This window comes from Acomys minous (genome assembly GCF_964271855.1).
Source record: "Acomys minous genome assembly, chromosome: 14".
Classification (NCBI taxonomy): Eukaryota; Metazoa; Chordata; class Mammalia; order Rodentia; family Muridae; genus Acomys; species Acomys minous.
In genome coordinates, this window is record NC_140496.1 from 56,548,055 (window position 1) to 56,565,544 (window position 17,490).

Below are 17,490 nucleotides of genomic sequence, written 5' to 3' on the forward strand. Positions count from 1 at the left end.
TAAGTCAGCCAGGTGATGTCACAAGAATGCTTAGAGCGGTGAACAGTAACTACAGTTTTCCTCTGAGTCTTGAAAACGGAAATATTCCAAAGCTGAGGAGACCAGCGGAGTGGGGACCACAGAGCACGAGCACCGCGGTGGGTGAAGGGTCCCCGGTTGTACCTGCATCATGGGCGCACAAGTACCGCGATCCCCGCCCCGCGACCCAGGGTCAAATCTGTGACTCTTGTGAACTAGTAGAACCTCTTTGGAGAAGACAGGAGCAGCATGTGGCCCCTCGCGGGATGCTTATTAACTCGCTAAAGTCTAGCTGAAGCTACAGAGGAGGTTTTCCAGCCTAAATTTGGGCATCCTGGGCTCCCGGGTACTCCTGACCTGTCTCAGGCTGAGTAAGATGCCCAAGGCCTGGCTGGCCTGCCTCTCCTCCTAGTAGGATCAGGCTGCCAGTGGCTGTACAGGAGCGCTGTGGGCAAAGCTGAGCCTACCTCTTAGACTACACATTTCAAAACCATCCCGACAGTTTCTGTACCTTTTGTTCTGATTTTGTTTCACATTCAAAGGAATTAATTAATTCTTGGATCTTTGTGTACCAGGAGATTGAAATCTATCGAAAAGAAGCAAGATGTGGCCTCTCCGTACTCAAGAGGTGGGAGTGCTGGCCCAGGACCCCGAGACCAGACAGAATTTGCCTGTTTCTGTACTTGGGTGTTGGAGCATCTCAGAATAGCTAAGTAGATAGTAAATAAATAAATAGTAAAACCCGAGAGCCCGAAAAGCAAATGACCAGACCCTCGCTTTCCAAAACGACGGTAGTGACTGTGTCCCAGCGCTGGTGTGTGAGGAGAAAAAGCTATCATACGTCGTCTCCCACAGACTTAGCGCTCAAAGGCTACACTCTCAAAAGTCAGGAAGATGATGGGGAAGCAGGGGTGAGAACTCAGCTCTGTGGCTGGCTTAGTCTCAGCCTTGAGCACATATTTGCCACCGAGGCCACCTCAGGCCCGCCACCCTGCTGAGGTCCGGGGTCCAAGGAACTCGCAGGAGCTCACCGTTCGCTCCAGCCGCTGTGCTGTAAGGGTTAAGCCCTTCTAGACGGCAAAGGGCGATTGTCTCGCAAATTGTGAGGGCGTGTAATAAAAAGGACTAGTTAGCGTTCACTGTGACAGCTCGCCCCTCTAGGAAGCTCAGAAGAGTGCTCTACCCGAGTAAGAGATAGGAACGGCGAGATTCAGCCCTACTACATCTGTAAATAGCTAAACAAGACAATAGCCGGTGCTCGTGGCAGGCTTTCTAGGAGAAATAGCGCTGCAAGGTCAGGCACTGCGAGCACCGCGGAACCCGTCGCCGACTTCGGCCATCCCGGTGCCCTTCTTGAAGCCTGAGCCATCGCCGGCTGCCGGCTGCCTCGGCTGCCTCGAACCCGATGGAGCCTGGGAACTTGACCAGCTTCTGCAAGGCCTGAATAGAAATTCAGCCTCCCCCCCCCCCGCCCCCGCCCGCAACATTTTTTTTTTAAACTTCCACACCCTCACTCCCTACCAGAGCTCTGAGCAGCTGCTGCCCGCCTGGAACAAAGGCAGTTCTGAATGTCAAGGGCGCTCGAAGAGTTGTGCGCCCTTCTCTAGGCTTCTTTGCATGCAAACCGAAGGCTCTTCTGTGCGACCAGCAGTGAAAGCAGAGGTGCCAGCAGTGAACAAGTCACCCTGGATACTGATGCTTTGGTATCAGAGCATCCCTGGCTGCGTTGGAAGTCTAGACTCCACTTCCCATGTAGGTCTAGCTTTCCCGCTGCCCACCTACTGGCCTCTCTCACTGGCCAGCATCTCTTGGCCCTGCTCATGAACTCGGGCCAAGAAAGAAAAAAGCTCTCCTTAAGTGGTAGATGTCTGGTTAAGTAACTTTAATGGCACCGCAAAGGATATGAGCCCGCCCCACCTAAACTAAGTTGTGCTCAGAGAAAGCGAGCCTGCTTGATTCGCCGATTCACCAATATAGGATGAGAGAGATTGCTTTCTGGTTTTGTCCAGAAAGCATTCCCCTAGGCACACCTTGGTGTCATGAACTATCAAGCGGGATGCTGTGTGACTGAGAAGGTCTTGCATCTGTAAAAGGAAAGTCTCCGGTTAGCGTGGCCCACTCTTCACTGCTTTCGCCTTAGGAGAACTGTATCTAGCACCAGGCTGGCACTGTGCTTGAACCAAACAAGCATCCATGTTTAAACCAAACAGACATCTGGGCAAGATCCAGTGGTACTCAACCTCCAGCATCACTTTTGCTGTCCCCTGCCACCACCCGTGTCCCATTCTTCCAATGACAATATTTTCCGGTGTAGTTGTGGCTGGCTACTTCTTTGCTTGGCCTGGGTGGTAGAATTCAATGTCCTTGCCTAGGAATAAGTTTGAACTAGCGTATGCTTACACTAAAGTTACACTTAACTTCTAGCTGCACAGTCTAAATAAGCGTTTCTAACTGGGAGTATCACTGCCTTCCCCCCCCCACCCCCCATAGAGCCACAAGACAACCGGCCTTATTTGCTTTTCCAGGTTGGTATCTGCTGTCCAGATTATATGGTGATATGATAGATAGATTCATAAGGCATAGTCATTTATTTTTTAATAGACATGATTCTCCAACATTCTGTAGGCTGAGGCAGGGGGTTGAAGAGTTCAAGCCCAGCCTGAGCTATGTAGTAAGGTGCTGTCTCAAAAATGGATAAATAATAAACAATAAGATAAATAAAGAAAAGGCAGGGAGAACTGAAATGAAAATAATCTAGTGTCTGGTCAAGCGATACAAAACTGTAATTAGAAGGAGGAAGCTCAAGAGGTCTATAATACACTTGTAGCAACTGTAGTTTTAGTCCTGAAATTTGGTAGGGAACTTACAGCACAAAATAATTACATAAAGCAAAGCTACATAAATTAAGACATCTCGTGACATGTAAGTACTTCAAATTGTGTACATGAAGCCCATAAAATAGCTAAAGTTATTTTTCCAATAACTTTTTGAATGCTAAGTAACATTTTCTGTGTACTTGTGGAGTTTCTGAGTTTGGGAAACCCTTGCCCAACCCTTTAGGTGTGAATACCCTCTGTGTGAGTGTACTGGCGGAGTTGTGTGTGCATTACTTTGTCCATGTTTCTGTGTGCATGAGTGCTGATGATGTGTGTAATTGTGGAAATAGCCCTAAATAAATCTTTCCTTCCCTCTGTCCTATGCATTAGAAAAACATTGAATGATAGGCTTCTTTTTTCCCAAGCTCCTTAGGGACACTACAAGGAGATCAGCTGTTAGGCATGCACAGCATCCTTTTAGAGGGAGTTACTTAAATGGCTTCTCAGCATCACTCCCAAAAGATGGGATCTGAAATTGGAACACAGGCTGTTCCTCTTCTATTTCTACAACACAGGAGGAAATGTGTGAACTCCTAGTGTGTCAACAGTTTTCTTACTGTCTTTCACAATGATCCAAAGTGAGAATAATCTCAAAGCTGAGCCCTATAATTCTGATAGTTTGGACCTGTGAGTCTTAAAAACTCGTAGGAGGCTAGCTTGCAATTTGCTCGCTCACTCTGCTCCACACACTAAAATATAAGTGGAGAGTGTGGCAAAGTGCTTTTCTAGTGATGGGAATGTAGTAATTGCTGAACAAATGAAGGTAAAGGCATACCTATTTTGGCTAAAACACTTTATAAACTGAACTTCTGGTTTGTATGTCTGTGTCTGTGATGTCTGTCTGTCTGTCTGTCTGTCTGTCTGTCTGTCTCTCTCTCTCTCTCTCTCTCTCTCTGTGTGTGTGTGTGTGTGTGTGTGTGTGTGTGTGTGTGTGTTTGAGAGAGAGAGAGAGAGAGAGAGAGAGAGAGAGAGAGAGAGAGAGAGAGAGAGAACACAGAAGGTTTGCTGTTGTTTTAAAAAAGCTGTTTTTTCCCTTCATTATTCTATGTCCCAGCAAGGAGCTTGGGTCTCTGCAACCATTTTGCAGTCATTAGACCCGCACCAAAGCCTGTCAGCTGGTTAGAAAAACCAAATGACTTACTTAGGTCATATTCCCATGTCCTTCCCAAATCTTACTCACACACACACACACACACACACACACACACACACACACACACACACACACACACACATTCTGTTACACACAGCTCTGTAGGAGGTACACTGTGTGGGCTTTGCAAGCCTACAGATAGGCTGGCTCTGTCAGCGAATTCCGGCCTCCAGGCAAGCATTTTGCAGTGCTTGAAGTTCTCAGGAAAGCCCTGTGGATCTTACTCCTGCACACACACACACACACACACACACACACACACACACACACACACAGTGAAAGATTGTCCTCTGGTCTCCTGGCAGGCCTGCTGCTACCCAGGGTAGATACAGATAAGGTTCTCCTGGACTATTTTTGGAAGATGCAATGGGAAGGAAGAAAAAGTCTTCTCCTTAGAACAGAATCCATGTACAGAAGCAAGGAGGACCGAGGGGTGAGGGAAGGGGACACCTGCTTTCTCTTTCTCCTCTCTTCTTCTTTCCCACTATCTCACCATCTTAACCTTTGGGGAGACTAGGGAAGGAAGCCTTCTTCTCTGACTTTGCCTCCAGATCGCCTGCCTGCCGGCTTAATCCACTGAGGGCCATGGCCCAGGAAAAAAGAAAGAAAGAAAGAAAGAAAGAAAGAAAGAAAGAAAGAAAGAAAGAAAGAAATCTTCCAGCTCTATTTAGATCCACAAATACCAAGGGAAAGGTTAGCCAGTGGATCTGTCGGCTGCTTCAGACTAGGAGACCCTTGTACTTAGGACCATTTCTCTTCATCAGATGAGAAGGGGAAGTGAGAAGGGGGTTACCAGAATGCCAGGCTGTGCCAAGCCCTAGTGAAGCCTTGAAGCAAACATCCTCTCTCTTCCTCTTCACTTACCCTGTTCTCCCTCACAGGACAATGTATTCTAGAATCTGCTCTAGAAACAAGCTCACCCAGAGAAGCTCTCCTAATGAGTACCTCAGGATGAAGGCTCTGCCTCTGGGCTTCCTCATGCACCTGCCCCACCCACATCACAGGCTAAGGCCCCCTGAGGAGCATCAAGACTTGTTCCTGCTTTGCTATTTATAATGAAGGACAGTGGTGACAACCCAAAAGCTCTAGCCCAGGGACAGGAACCTCCTCCGCAGGCTGTAGCCTGCTGCCTTCTTGACTACTCCCAGGGTTACTTTTCAGAACAGCCTTTTAAAAAACGAAACCAAATCCCAACTCAACAGTGTTGAATCAGCTGCTCCCTCTACCTGGCCCAGCCGAGGTGATCTACAGCTCCGATTGCTAACGGTTACCTAGGGACAAATTAAGAAATTGAAAATGCTGAGCTTGAGAAGTTGAATTCCTTATGCTATGTGGGGTCATTCATCACAGAGCGGGAACCAGGAAGCAGGGAAGGAGCTGTTTAGGTCTGTGTCTGTGCCGTGTGCACAGGACGCAGGTCATACAGGCTCAGAGTGGCACTCTGGCCCACAGTTGACAGATTCTAGGGGCCAATGGGCTGCCCTGAGTGCACACTGTATGTAAGATTAGTTCTGACTCTGTGGCCCCAGAGAATCCGGTCCACACTCTCACGGGTTCCAGCAGAAGGTGGCTGATTTCTCACCCAAGGTAGAGATAAGAATACAGTTTCAGATTCAGCGAGTCCTGACGTACCTCTCTAAGTGAGTTGGGACTAAGGGTGGTGCGCATTGTAGAAAGTCCTGTCCTAAGAAAAGTGGGGCAGGAAAATTTTACAGTGTGTGTGTGTGTGTGTGTGTGTGTGTGTGTGTGTGTGTGTGTGTGTGTCCGCCAGCGCGCGCGCGCGTGTCGTGCAGATCAGGAAGTATCTAGAATGGTGGTAGTGTGCTTAGGGGCAAGTATCCTGACAATTGAAACCTAGTTCGGAGACCTGAGGCTGGGGATCAGTTGTCTCAGGAAAGACCCTGGCGGGTGCATTAGCCTCAGGCGCCTGCCACAACTACGGCTTTTTGTGCCACCCCCCCCCCTTTTTTTCTATCCCCAGCCTATAGATGTCCACTTCCTTCCTCCGGAGTCCATCTCTCGACTTAGATCCAGCTTACTGAACTCGTGTCAATAGGTACCGAGACTGCACTTGTGCTGCATTCTGTGTGCCAGCACCGCAGAGGGCTCCCAGAGTCAATCCTATGTGTACTGAGCAAAGAGCTTGCCTTGGCCATCTCTTCGCAGCAGCCCTATAGCTGTGGGGACAATTTGTTTAGTGACACTCCAAAGACAATGGAAAGTTCCCGAGTTTTCCTGGACTTCGTGTTCAGGAGGCGGGGCCGGGACCGGCTGACGGCGTTTTTCTCCGGCCGGCCCCGTTCCCCCCTCCCCTGCCCCCTCAGCCACGGGGCAGCAGAAGGAGGCAGGCACCTAGCCCACTCCTGCCCCTCGGCCGGCCGGAGGACCTGCGTCTGCCTGGCCCCACCACCTCTGCACCTGCCTGGCTGAGGTGAGATGCCGGGCATGGTGAGGGTGGTGCTCACCCGCCAGCACCCAGCTACTGGGCTGTCTGGGGTCGATGACCTCCAGTGACGGGCGGAGAGGGGACTACAGCTGCGGGGGGGATGCACCACCGGAGTGGGAAAGCAAGAATATTTAGGTACCTCGGATAAAAATCCTAACTTTGCAGTTCTGAAACTTAGGACCAGTCAACGAAGTTGTAGAAACTTTGTTTTCCTTATTGAGAAACGAGAATTAATAACATATTGTCCCCTCCCTCCCTCCGAAAGGGACGACAAGTCTTTCTGGTCTAAGGAAAGGTCCGGTGGGCGGTTGAGTTATGGGATCCTGGGCACGAACGATAAGGAGCACTTTCTGTTGTTTTAATCTATCCTATTTTAGTACGAGGGGAAAACCAACAACAACAACAAAAAAAACAAAAATTTGAAATCTAAAACATCAGTGGCAGCCAACCAGGAGCCATTCAGATCCTGCGCACTGGAGCTGGGATCGCTCCCTAGGTCTTTCTCGGAAAGGACACAGAGCTCTAGAAGAAATAAAGTCTAGCCGGGTGGCTCTCCTGCGGGCGTGTCCCAAAGGTTACTAGGAACTTGGTAAGGATGTAACCATTCCAGGGCACGCCGTGCTTGGAGCAGGTCTGCCGAAAGCGCGGGGCACGAGAAAGAATCCTCCTCTGTGCCGTTTTTTTCCCGGTCCCTAGATAATTTCCTTAGTAACTCCAGAGGGGGACCAGCTTCTCCCGGGTCCTCAGCTCGGCCAGCTTATTCGGTCGCCCAAACTTGATTGTCCTGAGAAGTGGCTGAGCTCCCCGCTCAGAGCGGGCCACCTTGCCCGTCTCCCGAACGTGACCTGAGGATTGGGGAAGGAAGAAAGACGACCCACTTCCCCAGGGTCCCTGGGAAATCTGGCTCCCTCTAGTCAGCCCGGCTTAGTCAGCAACTTAGGTGGCAGGGTCGCTCGGAAACAAAACAACCTGCGAGAGTCCAGCTAACCTCAGCGGGGAACTGACCCGGGTGATCCGAATAGCGTGAATCCTAACCAGTTTCTTGCCAGTCCCTCGGGCGAAGCAGCTGGCCGAGGCTCGGGAAGCTGACAGGAACCTCAGACAGTTAGATCAGGCCAGGCGTGGCGACCTCCGTTCCCCCCCCCCCCCCCCCGCCGCCCGGCCCCCGACTATTTATTGGAGTACTTGGTTAACTCTACAGTCTGGGATCAGCCACCCTTCTTCCTCTCCCTCACCACGCCCCCTGAGCCCTCAGCTTCCGAGGGACCTCCAGGGCCGACCTCTCGGAGCCTGAGACTAGAGGCGAAAGCATTGTGAGTTAGGGGGACTTTTCTTCTAGCGGCCAGAACCAGCGACGCTAACAGCTTCTCTCCTGCGGGGCCCTCGAAGTTAGAAGGAAAGAGAATTTAAACACTATAGCCCAAACTCGTTGTACAGAAGACTTTGAAGTTGGGCAACCGTGACCGCCCCGCCCCCCATATGCACCAGAAACAGACACTTTTATCCCTCAAAGCAGCAACTTATATTTCTTTTTAAATTTTTTTTGTTTAAAAAATAATAATTGGACTTGGGGGACAATAATGTAATTCCACGGGTGCAGGACTGAGGTGAGATTTCAGGTCCGGTTCGAGTCCCGTTGTGAGGGTCCAGGGCACCAGGGTTTGCCTGCCCTTCTTTCCTCCTCGCCAGTGTTTTTCGATTCTCCTCTTCAGGAGGACCGCTTGGTGTGGTTCACCCCCCACTAGGCTTTATTTGTCTTTGACCATGAACTTTGGGGAGACATAGTGTGAAGGGGTGGGGCAGGGAACTTGAACAAACGCCAAAGCTGAGACTCCGGCTCCCCGGGGTGAATTGGAAGACAGCTGAGGAGACACTCAGAAATAAAAGCACTTGAATTTTTTGGAGGGGAGGGCTAGCACAAGAGTTGTGGAGGGCCTTTATCAGCCCTCTCTCATTCAATGCCATTGCTGCCTAGAGCTTGCTGCAAATTAGACCGATGTAAGACCTTTGTCTACACTTGGTTTAATAACCCCAAATTGGATAAAAGATTGGGAGGGGGTGGACATATAAAACAACAAACTCCACTGGTTTCCCTCAAACTGTCTCACCACGCAAGCACAGTTCAAGGGCTCTCCTTGGCTCACAGGTGCAGGCTAGTCACAGTAATAAGAACCCTTGGTGGGCTCCTGTGCACCCCTGCTTTGCTATAACTGACATTCTGACTTTTTGGTGCTTTTCACTAAGACTCTTTCAGGACTCCTATTCATCCTGGGCAGCGTCCCCCTGATTTTTATTGTACCCAGCGTCTTGGGAAAAGTGGGTGAAAGTTGAAAATGTGTATGCTGACCTGGGGTTGTAGCCCTAAATTCAACTTATCTTTCTTTTACTTTGTTACTTTTCCTTCCTTCTCTTTCCTTCCCTGCCCCTATTAAATTCTGTCCCTTTAATGTTCCCCTAGATTTTATTTTCTCAATCCTTCCTCCATCCTAAGGGCCCAAAGCTCACTTGCTTCAGGTTGCCTGTGAGGCAGCTACTAATGGCACTGCTTACCCACATACTATACAGAGACAGAGTTCACAGGGGGAACCAGGGAAAGCCAGCAAAAAAAAAAATTGTGGTGGGGGTTAGTGTCCTCTGGAGCCCAGGGGAGGCCCTCGCTGGATACACTTTCTTCTTGTCCCAGGAGCTATGTGGGAGCTGAGCTTACCATGATTTATCAGTACATCAAAATGCAAGCAGATTTGATGAAAAAAGGGCAAACAGGAAGTTCCGGTCAGTAAGGGGGCAGGTGCAGAGGTGGGGTGTGTGAAACAACACATCTGTCCAGGTGAGGAGACCACCCTTGAAGAGCGGATAAGGATACCACAGGGTCAAGGGTCAACACCAAGCTCACCCCTGGGGGCAGCATCCCTTTGCCTAGAAGGTGTAAGTGGGGCGCTCTTCTTGCACCCAGCCCTCTATCCTCTCCTCCGGACCCCACAGGCACAAGCTGGCTGCCCTAGGGACTAGCTTCACTTCACTCACAGTTTCCCCACCCTTGCTTGAGGATAGAGATGGAGAGAGAACCAGGCTCTGGATGGGATGGAGGCCAGAATCACTTGGATGCGATAGCACGGCCAAATGAAGTGTCACAGGCTAGAGACCAATGAGAACCTGCAGCACCCTTGGGGAAGCTCCCGCCCAAAAGGATTAGCCAGACTGACCTGGCTTTACCGGGGCCTCTTGGGCAATCAGACCTCTGCTTTTCTCCTATTCCTTGTTAAATTGCTAGGGCCCAACAGCACAGGTTTTTGTTTTCGTTTTTTTGCTTTTTCCTCTCTGGGTCTTCACTCCCATACCAGATCTGATTTCTGAGGCTCTGGGTCCTCAAATATAAATGACTGATACTCACAAGAGCCAACAGACTTGTTCTTCATTTTAATTTAAATGGGTCTAGGTTGTAGGCAAGACAAAATACACCATGGTTTTCCAGTTCAACTGTGTGTGTGTGTGTGTGTGTGTGTGTGTGTGTGTCAGGGTCAAGGAGCAAGAGGGGAACTCCAGTAGTACAGAAGCCCCCCCCCCAAGGTCAGAAGCCCCTCTCTGGTGACCAAGGAGTTTCAAACATAACCCCTCCCCCAAACTAGATGAGCACATATATCTTCAAAACGTAGCTAGCTCCCTCTGGCAGTATAGCTTGTCTGCTGGGCATTGGGTACACCCCTTCATACTTCTGAAACTGACATAGTCTTCAAGCTTAGGTAGATCCTGGAAAGAGTTACCTTTGCTATCTAATCACTCTTCTCAGCCTCAAGTATATATGGGATTCCTCCAAAGTTGCTAATTACTGGGTTTGGATAGGTGAGAGACAGGGCTCTCAGGGTGGGTTACTGCTATGGAAATGAGGGTTTTCTCAAGCCCAGGCCCTAGTTACTGAGATGCTTAGAGCCCAAGAAACCAAAAGCAAGCTTGTGGACATGATTTTACTTGACTGAGCCCAGCCTGAAAGGACTGCCTTGGGTTACCTTCCTGCAAGCAACCACTGGCGCTTGCACAGGGTACCCACTCAGTCTAGCACCTGGCTAGGAAAAGATGTGAAGTGAGCTCCTGCCTCTTTGTCCCATGTTAAAATAGATGCTGTGCTGAAACAGGGAAGGGCTCCAATGTGTATTTATAACTGGGCAGGCATTCTTCATCCTGTGTAAGACAGTTCCATTGGTGCCTCCCAATTTCCAGCAACGTTACTTGGGTCTCTTACAGCTAGGGAGAACCTAGGTATGCTAGCTGCTTAAGTACACATGCAGGAAGAGAGGCCAGGGGTATATGGAGTTAAGAATTCTGGCTCTGGGGTGAGATTACCTGCACCGAAAGCTGTGAGATCCTTGCCAAGTTACATAACTCATTTTTTTTCTCTCCTCACAGTATCTCCATGTGTGAAATGTGGCTGGTAATACCAGTTCTTGGCTCATAGAAGTCAAAGTGGGTGGAGTGAGTTGGTCCATGCTAAGCACTTACCAGAGGACGCAAGGGGCTCGGTAAACATTGGTTCTTTCCAAGAGGTACAGGCCAGAGAGAAGAGATGGAGAGGAGAATGGGAGGAAGGCTGTGGAAACACACACCCCTCGTCCTTTCTTTCCGTGACTTTCCTGGAAGTGGCAACCTATGCACAGCATTGCCTTTTCTTGTTTTCTAGCTCGGGCCAGAACCTTCCAATAGTGAGGCAGCCTGGAATACTGGTGACAGACAGCAATACGGTTCTGGCCCACACCAGTGCCACCAATCTCCCTTATCACTCGGTATGGCAGACGCCATTGAGAATTAGAAGCATGAGTTTATGTTCCACTTGGAGAAGGTCTTCACCTCTCTTGATGAGTTGGTTGGACAGAGTGTGCCTTCCTCTAGCCTGAATGCCTTGGGCATTTGACTGTGGGCTAGAAAGAAAGCCTCACAGAGTGCTCTCAGTGAAGCATCCTTTTACCCAGAAGAAGGCCCACCATGGCAAAGGTGCCGCTGCACAGGTACCCACATATGTGTGTCTACTCTGAAAGGCTGGCCAGGTTATAAACGCAAATCGTAGCCATTTTGAAGACTCAGGTTTTTTTTTGTTGTTGTTGTTGTTTGTTTGTCGTCCCTGGCCCGGGCCCCCTCCCTTCCTTCCTCCCCCCTCCCCTCCCTCCCCCCTCCCCCCCTCCGTGAACGACCAAGACGTCTTGCACTAGTAATCTAGCCACTGTCTGTTTTGCCAGAGATGGTATGCGTATTAGTCAGGAATGTTAGATTCCTTTCCACCCTTCTTCGATCTAGTTTTGGAGGCCACAAAGTAGCCCATGGATCTGAGACAAAACCAGAGTTCCCCGTGACTTATTTCATCCTGTAACTAGCTCATGTAACTGCACCTGGTTACAGCAGCAACGGAAGCAGAAGTCCTGGAAGTGCTGGCCTTCACGGACCCACCCCTTTTCAGCAGCTGCAGAGCTGTCCACTATGGAGAATTCGTGCCCGTTCTTAAAGGATAACTCATTCTCCACTGACAGGGAAAACCAGAAAGTTTTCAAAAGTGGCGGACCTTAAGGGTTCGTCAGCTCCAAGTAGTGGCGCACTCAGAGGCAGAGGCAGGCAGATCCCTGCCAGTCTGAGGCCAGCCTGAACTATAGAGCAAGTTCGAGGACAGCCAGAGAGATCCTGTGTCTCCGGGGAGGGAGGGGGCATCCACTGAGGACATTTTGCTCTCAGGTGGCTGTTTATTGATGACAAATGAAATCTAACCACTTTTAGCAGGAGAGAAAAAAAAACTCACCAATACATCAACATATTAGTGTCTCGAAGTGTGTGTTCACGTTTAGCTTTGAGCTCCAGCAGGTGTTAATGCTAGATGCACTAGTTGTGGCCTGGCCTGCTTTCTGACAGTCTCACTCTTGCCCAGGAAACCTGGGGCACCATCCTTATGTCTCAAATTTGCTAGAGAGGTAGATTACAGAGCCTTGCACTTCTTTATTTCTTCATCCACTAAGCTTTTAGGATGATTCGTCTTCTTCAAATAAAGGAACAAAGAGAGAAAAAGAGAGAAAGAAAGAAAGAAAAAAGAACCTAAAGGGAACTATTAAGCACCTGCAAAATCACCAGCAAGGAGAAGAGGATGAAGTTACATTTAGAAAATGAATTTGGAAGAGCTGGGAGTCCTGGAACCAGAAAGAACCCCCCCTCCCCCCAGAACTTTCTGCCTTAGAGGTGTGTGGCTCCTGGATTTGGCTTTTCTGGTCCCCGGGGCCTGCTGGCTCAAGCCAGAACCCCACCCCACGTGATTGAGAGCAAGCACTGCTTTGCTGCTCTCAGCTGGTCCTCCGGTTTCTCCTGCTGATGCACCTCAGTCCTTGGTAGGGTTCTTGGAGCTCTGCCAAAAGCTAGAGCCTTCCTTAGGCAATGGGACCCCACACGGAGTGGAGTGAGCCCTGGGTACGGAATGCTCACTTCACTCCTTCCTTTTGTCACCTGGTTCTGACCGTTTGAACTGAAGATGCCCCACATAGGTGAAGGAGTAGGGATTAAGAGACACCGACATGGATTGAGTTTAGGAAGGGCCGTGGCTGAAGAAACGTCAAAGGCAGAATGGCCTCTGTAGATTCCGGACAGTGGAGTGTGCCTGCTTGTGATATATCGTGTACCTATGTTGAAATCTGAAAGGGCCGTGGGTGATTACAGGGATATTTACGGTGTAAACATGCGTTTCTGTGGAGAGTTAGTCACATACAAGCTTACAGTAGTCCCTTGTGTGTGCACACATTCACTTTGGGTGCACACTGCCCCAAATCTTGGGCCTCAGTGCTCCCCTCTGCCTTGACTTTGGCTGTGAGACTCGGTAGACAAGCAACTCTAGCCTGTCTAGAGATCCTCAGGCAGATTTGTTTCTTTCACTCCAGGGCTTAGCTCAGGTTGGAAGTTCCGCTTCCTGCGAAGGGGAGTCCAAGAAAGGCGCAAACCCCCGCGGCCGGCCTACTTAGTTCCAACCGTGGAGGGAAAGAGGAGCTGAGCCTGAGGGAACAGGATTTCCTCACCTCTTGGGTGCGGCCGCGTCGGGCAGGGCCACACAAGGCCCCCTTTGTGGAGGGGCCGAGCTCCGGAGCAGTCCCCAGTTGGGAAACAATAGTGCAATGTTGCGGCCCGCCTGCCCAGCCCGCCCTGCCACACTGCGGCGGCGGCCGAAGGCGAGGAAACCGGGTGGCGCTTTTTTATAGTCGCAAATATAAAATCGGGGCTTTCCCCCCTTTCGCTCGCCTCTTGCCCCAACGCCGATAGAAAGCAGATAAATTTATGAAGGGCGAGCTAAGAGAATAATTACGGGGTGAAGGCCGTTAAATTTTATTTCAAGTCCCAAAGGCAAAACCTGCGATTTTATTGCAAACATCTGGAAGGACCGAGAGGTGGGCACGCTGCTGGGTTAGAATAAAAATAGACGATTTTTTTATTTCGCGAAAACAAAAAAACATCATTAAAGACCTTTTGCCCTCGCTGACTTTTATTTTTAAAAACGTTGTGTGTTGGAGCGAGGGGCGGGGAGGGAGTGCGGGATAGCCAAGGACTCAAGGCTGTGTCTCAGCTGTTGGGGGACCAAAGCCAGCCCAGGCGACGGAAGGTGCGCGCAGCCGCTTCACTGCAGGACAAAGCCCTCGCCTCTGCATTGGGCAGGGCTTCTCAAAATGGTCTCGTCTTCCTCCGGCTTAAGCCTACACCTCCAGGCCACTAACTCTGCCCCATTCTGCGCTCGCGCTCATCCGTTGCTTTGGGATACCAGTTTGAAAGCAGAGCCATAAGGGCTAAACGCCCGGCTCCAGTTTCCCAAAAGGTGGCAGCCAGAATAAAACTGTAGGTCGGCCAGCAACTCCTCTCCTTGGCCCCCCAATAGCTCACTTATTCTTAGCTGAAAATCACTTAAGTCTCTGCACTCTGGAGAAGGGAAACTGAGGTCCTAGCCTGTTTATCGACTTGCCCAAAGTCACACAGTTTAGGGGTCGAAGTAGGCCTGATCACCAGGTGCACACCTCACCTTGGAGTCTCCATGATTTTTCCCACCCCATAGTCGCCTCATAATATTTTACATCCCCCCTGATGGCCAAGGTCATTACAATCCCCTTGCCCGCACAGAATGTCCTTCCCACGTGTTTAGGGGCAACCTAACCTGTCCTGCTGGCCAGTTATTCTTAACTTTGTTTTCAATTACTTACTCAAAATTCCCCTGAAATCAAAGCCGGCTGGTGGGTCACCTCAGCACCACGAAGGGGCAATAGCAGGGAGCGGTTTAAGGTGGTATTTAGTGAGAGCAGCAGCAGGAGGGAGAGAAATATGCTGGGAGGGTGTGGGTGCGGGCTTCATTTCTGGAGATGCCTGTTTTCCTTTATGCCTCTTGTTCTGACTGCTGCAGAACTCTGTTTTTAACCTTTGAAATTTTGCTGATTGGGCAGGGCCAGTTGGAGGAGGGCAGTCTTTGAGCTGCCCCTTTCTTCCTGGGTGTCCTCCTGTTGAGGCTAGGCCTAGATTTTATTACCACATATGTCCCTTGTGGTGTTCACAGACTCCTAGAGAATCTTCTATGGGTTTCCAGCCCTTTAACACCCTCCCTTCCTTCTTGAGTTCAAGCAGAAGCAGAGCAGTTCCTCTGCCTTGGTCTCAATCAGTTTCAGGCCTGAAATAGACCAGAGGTGGAGTTATAACCCATAGAACTGGCTAGGGTCACAAGGTGGAGCCTGTAGCTGGGAAGATGGGGGAATGCCTAGGTATTGGCCTCAAACTGGTGGCCCTCTCTAACCCCCAAAAGTTAAAAGAGAAAGAAACAAAAGGTGACAAAAGAATGTTTTTGAAACCCTCTGGGTAATCAATAGAAGAAAGCACGTCCCCCCCACACACATTTTATTTAACCCCACAACCCCCTCCCCATACCGTTGACTGTATACTGCTGTGCCCAAGTAAAATATACTTAACCGTCTTGTTTCGTTTTCCCACACTTTCCCTATCAACATAGATTAATACACTGGGGGAGGAGTGTGTCCCCCTGGAGGGGTGCTTACCCCTTGAGGGGTGCATTAGATTAACTCCTATGGGGACACAGAATGTTATAGCCCCTCCCACTGACTTTGGGGAAACTTCAATTGTCTCATTGGTTCCTAATCTGCTTGTCTTCACTTTCAGGGGTTGGGTTCTGTGGCTTAATTTTTGACTCTAGAGTGAATATGGAATAGAGTGGGTGCAATTTGAAGAAGAGAAGTAGTGACTCTGGTGAACACCAGCTGAAGTAGGGGCAGGGTGTAGATGCTGACCTTCAAGGAACTGTTGCTGTTTCTTTATCTCTGGGACACTTTGTCTGTGGTTCATGATGTTGGACCTATGTTTGGTTTGGTGAATGATTAAAAGGAGTCTTTAAAAGTTTTAAATTACACTTATGTGGGTTCCCTCTCATTTCTCTCTCTCTCTCTCTCTCTCTCTCTCTCTCTCTCTCTCTCTCTCTCTCTCTCTCTCTGTGTGTGTGTGTGTGTGTGTGTAAGTACTCATGCACACTTGTATTCATACATGCACATGCCATGACACACACATGGAGGCCAGAGGACAACTTTTCATAAGTTGCTTCTGTCCTTTCATCCTCTGGGTCCCAGGTTGTTGGGCCTAATAACTAAGCCAGCTCACCAGTCTCTGTTTGGTTCAAGTCAGTGGTGGTGAGAGAGCAGGACAGGGCTGATGGTGGGCTTACCGAGGTTGCCTGTGGTGAGAGGGCAGGACAGGGCTGATGGTGGCTCACCGAGGTTGCCTGTCCTTTATGGTATATCCATTTTCCAATCCCAACTAGGCCTTTCGGAGGATAGAAAGTAGAGGCTTTCCAAGAGAGCCATGAGACAATGGGGTGGAGGAAAGAGCTGAAGAAGTCTAGAGGCTAACCCACAGCTTTCTCACTCAGCCTGCTATAGGCTGGCTCCTACCCCAGGCTTCTGAAAATCCCTATGAGACCAGAAGCCCAGAGCTGCTGGGGAAGGGATTTGCAGGATTCCTAATCACTTTCAGTCATAGTGGGGGCGAAAAAGCTGGTTGGTAAGAGCATCTTGGCACTAATGGATACCCAGAATCTGCAAAGACAACCACAGAAGCACCTGGCTTCCCAGGCATACTAAATCCTTATTCTTGCTGCTTGGGGACCTCCAAGTCAGAAAATCTCCAGGAAGGCCCCAGAGCCCAGGACTGATGGAAACACACCCATTAAGCATCTTTGGTAGTTGCTGTGCCATCAGCTTGCTCTTATCCAGACTGTAGTACTATTTGAGGGAAATTAAACAGCAGGCTTTTAGTTTACCTCTCAAAAGGCCAATGTGCGTTCAACACATGGTTGTTGCTTCCAGCAGCAGAGGGCTCTCAATGATAGTGGCAGAAACTGAACTGCCTTGGTCCTTGAGGCAGGCTGGGCAATGTGGCCCTTCAGAGTCTGTGACAGAGCCTTCTTCCCCTTCTTAACTGAGCAACCGGTTCTTTGGAGCTACTCATAGGCTAAGCACCCCTTGATCTAACTCAATTATTCAGACCCTACTCCAAGCCTAGACAGTCTTTTCTTGCTGGGCCTCTCAGTTGGTGCTAAGCTTTCAGCTGTTTTCAGCGTCATAGCCCCAGGATAGAGTTATTTTGACCAGGACGCTGGAATGGGGAAATGAGGTTTTTAGGCCTCTGCCCCCGAAATATGAGACTTTTTTTTTTCTGGCCTGGCAGGACCCCTTACTCAGTATAAGTCTGTGCTCCGAGGCCTTATGTCATTCATAATCATAGTAAATTAACCTAGTGGACCGGCGGACAGTAAGAATGCCAGGGAATGTTGGATTTTAAGTTCCTTGGCTATCTGTGGTGAATGAACCGTCCTGAAAGATTTAAAAGTGAGGAGAGTGGGAGATAGTTAGTAAGAGATGAGAGCCAAGTTCTGGAGGTGAGGGGATTTGAAGAAATTTTGAAAAAGCTCCTTCCAGGCCCCCATCAGAATTCTTAGCTGCTTCTTC

General features: G+C 49.6%; 1 protein-coding gene across 1 annotated transcript in view; it reads left to right on the forward strand.

Moving 5' to 3' along the window:
* Positions 1–6,366: 6,366 nt before the first annotated feature.
* TBX15 (T-box transcription factor 15) overlaps positions 6,367–17,490 on the forward strand; it is a 119,180-nt gene continuing 108,056 nt past the window's right edge. The window contains exon 1 of the mRNA XM_084756340.1: positions 6,367–6,478. The gene's annotated coding sequence lies outside the window, so the exon portion shown is untranslated. The remainder of the gene's footprint in view (positions 6,479–17,490) is intronic.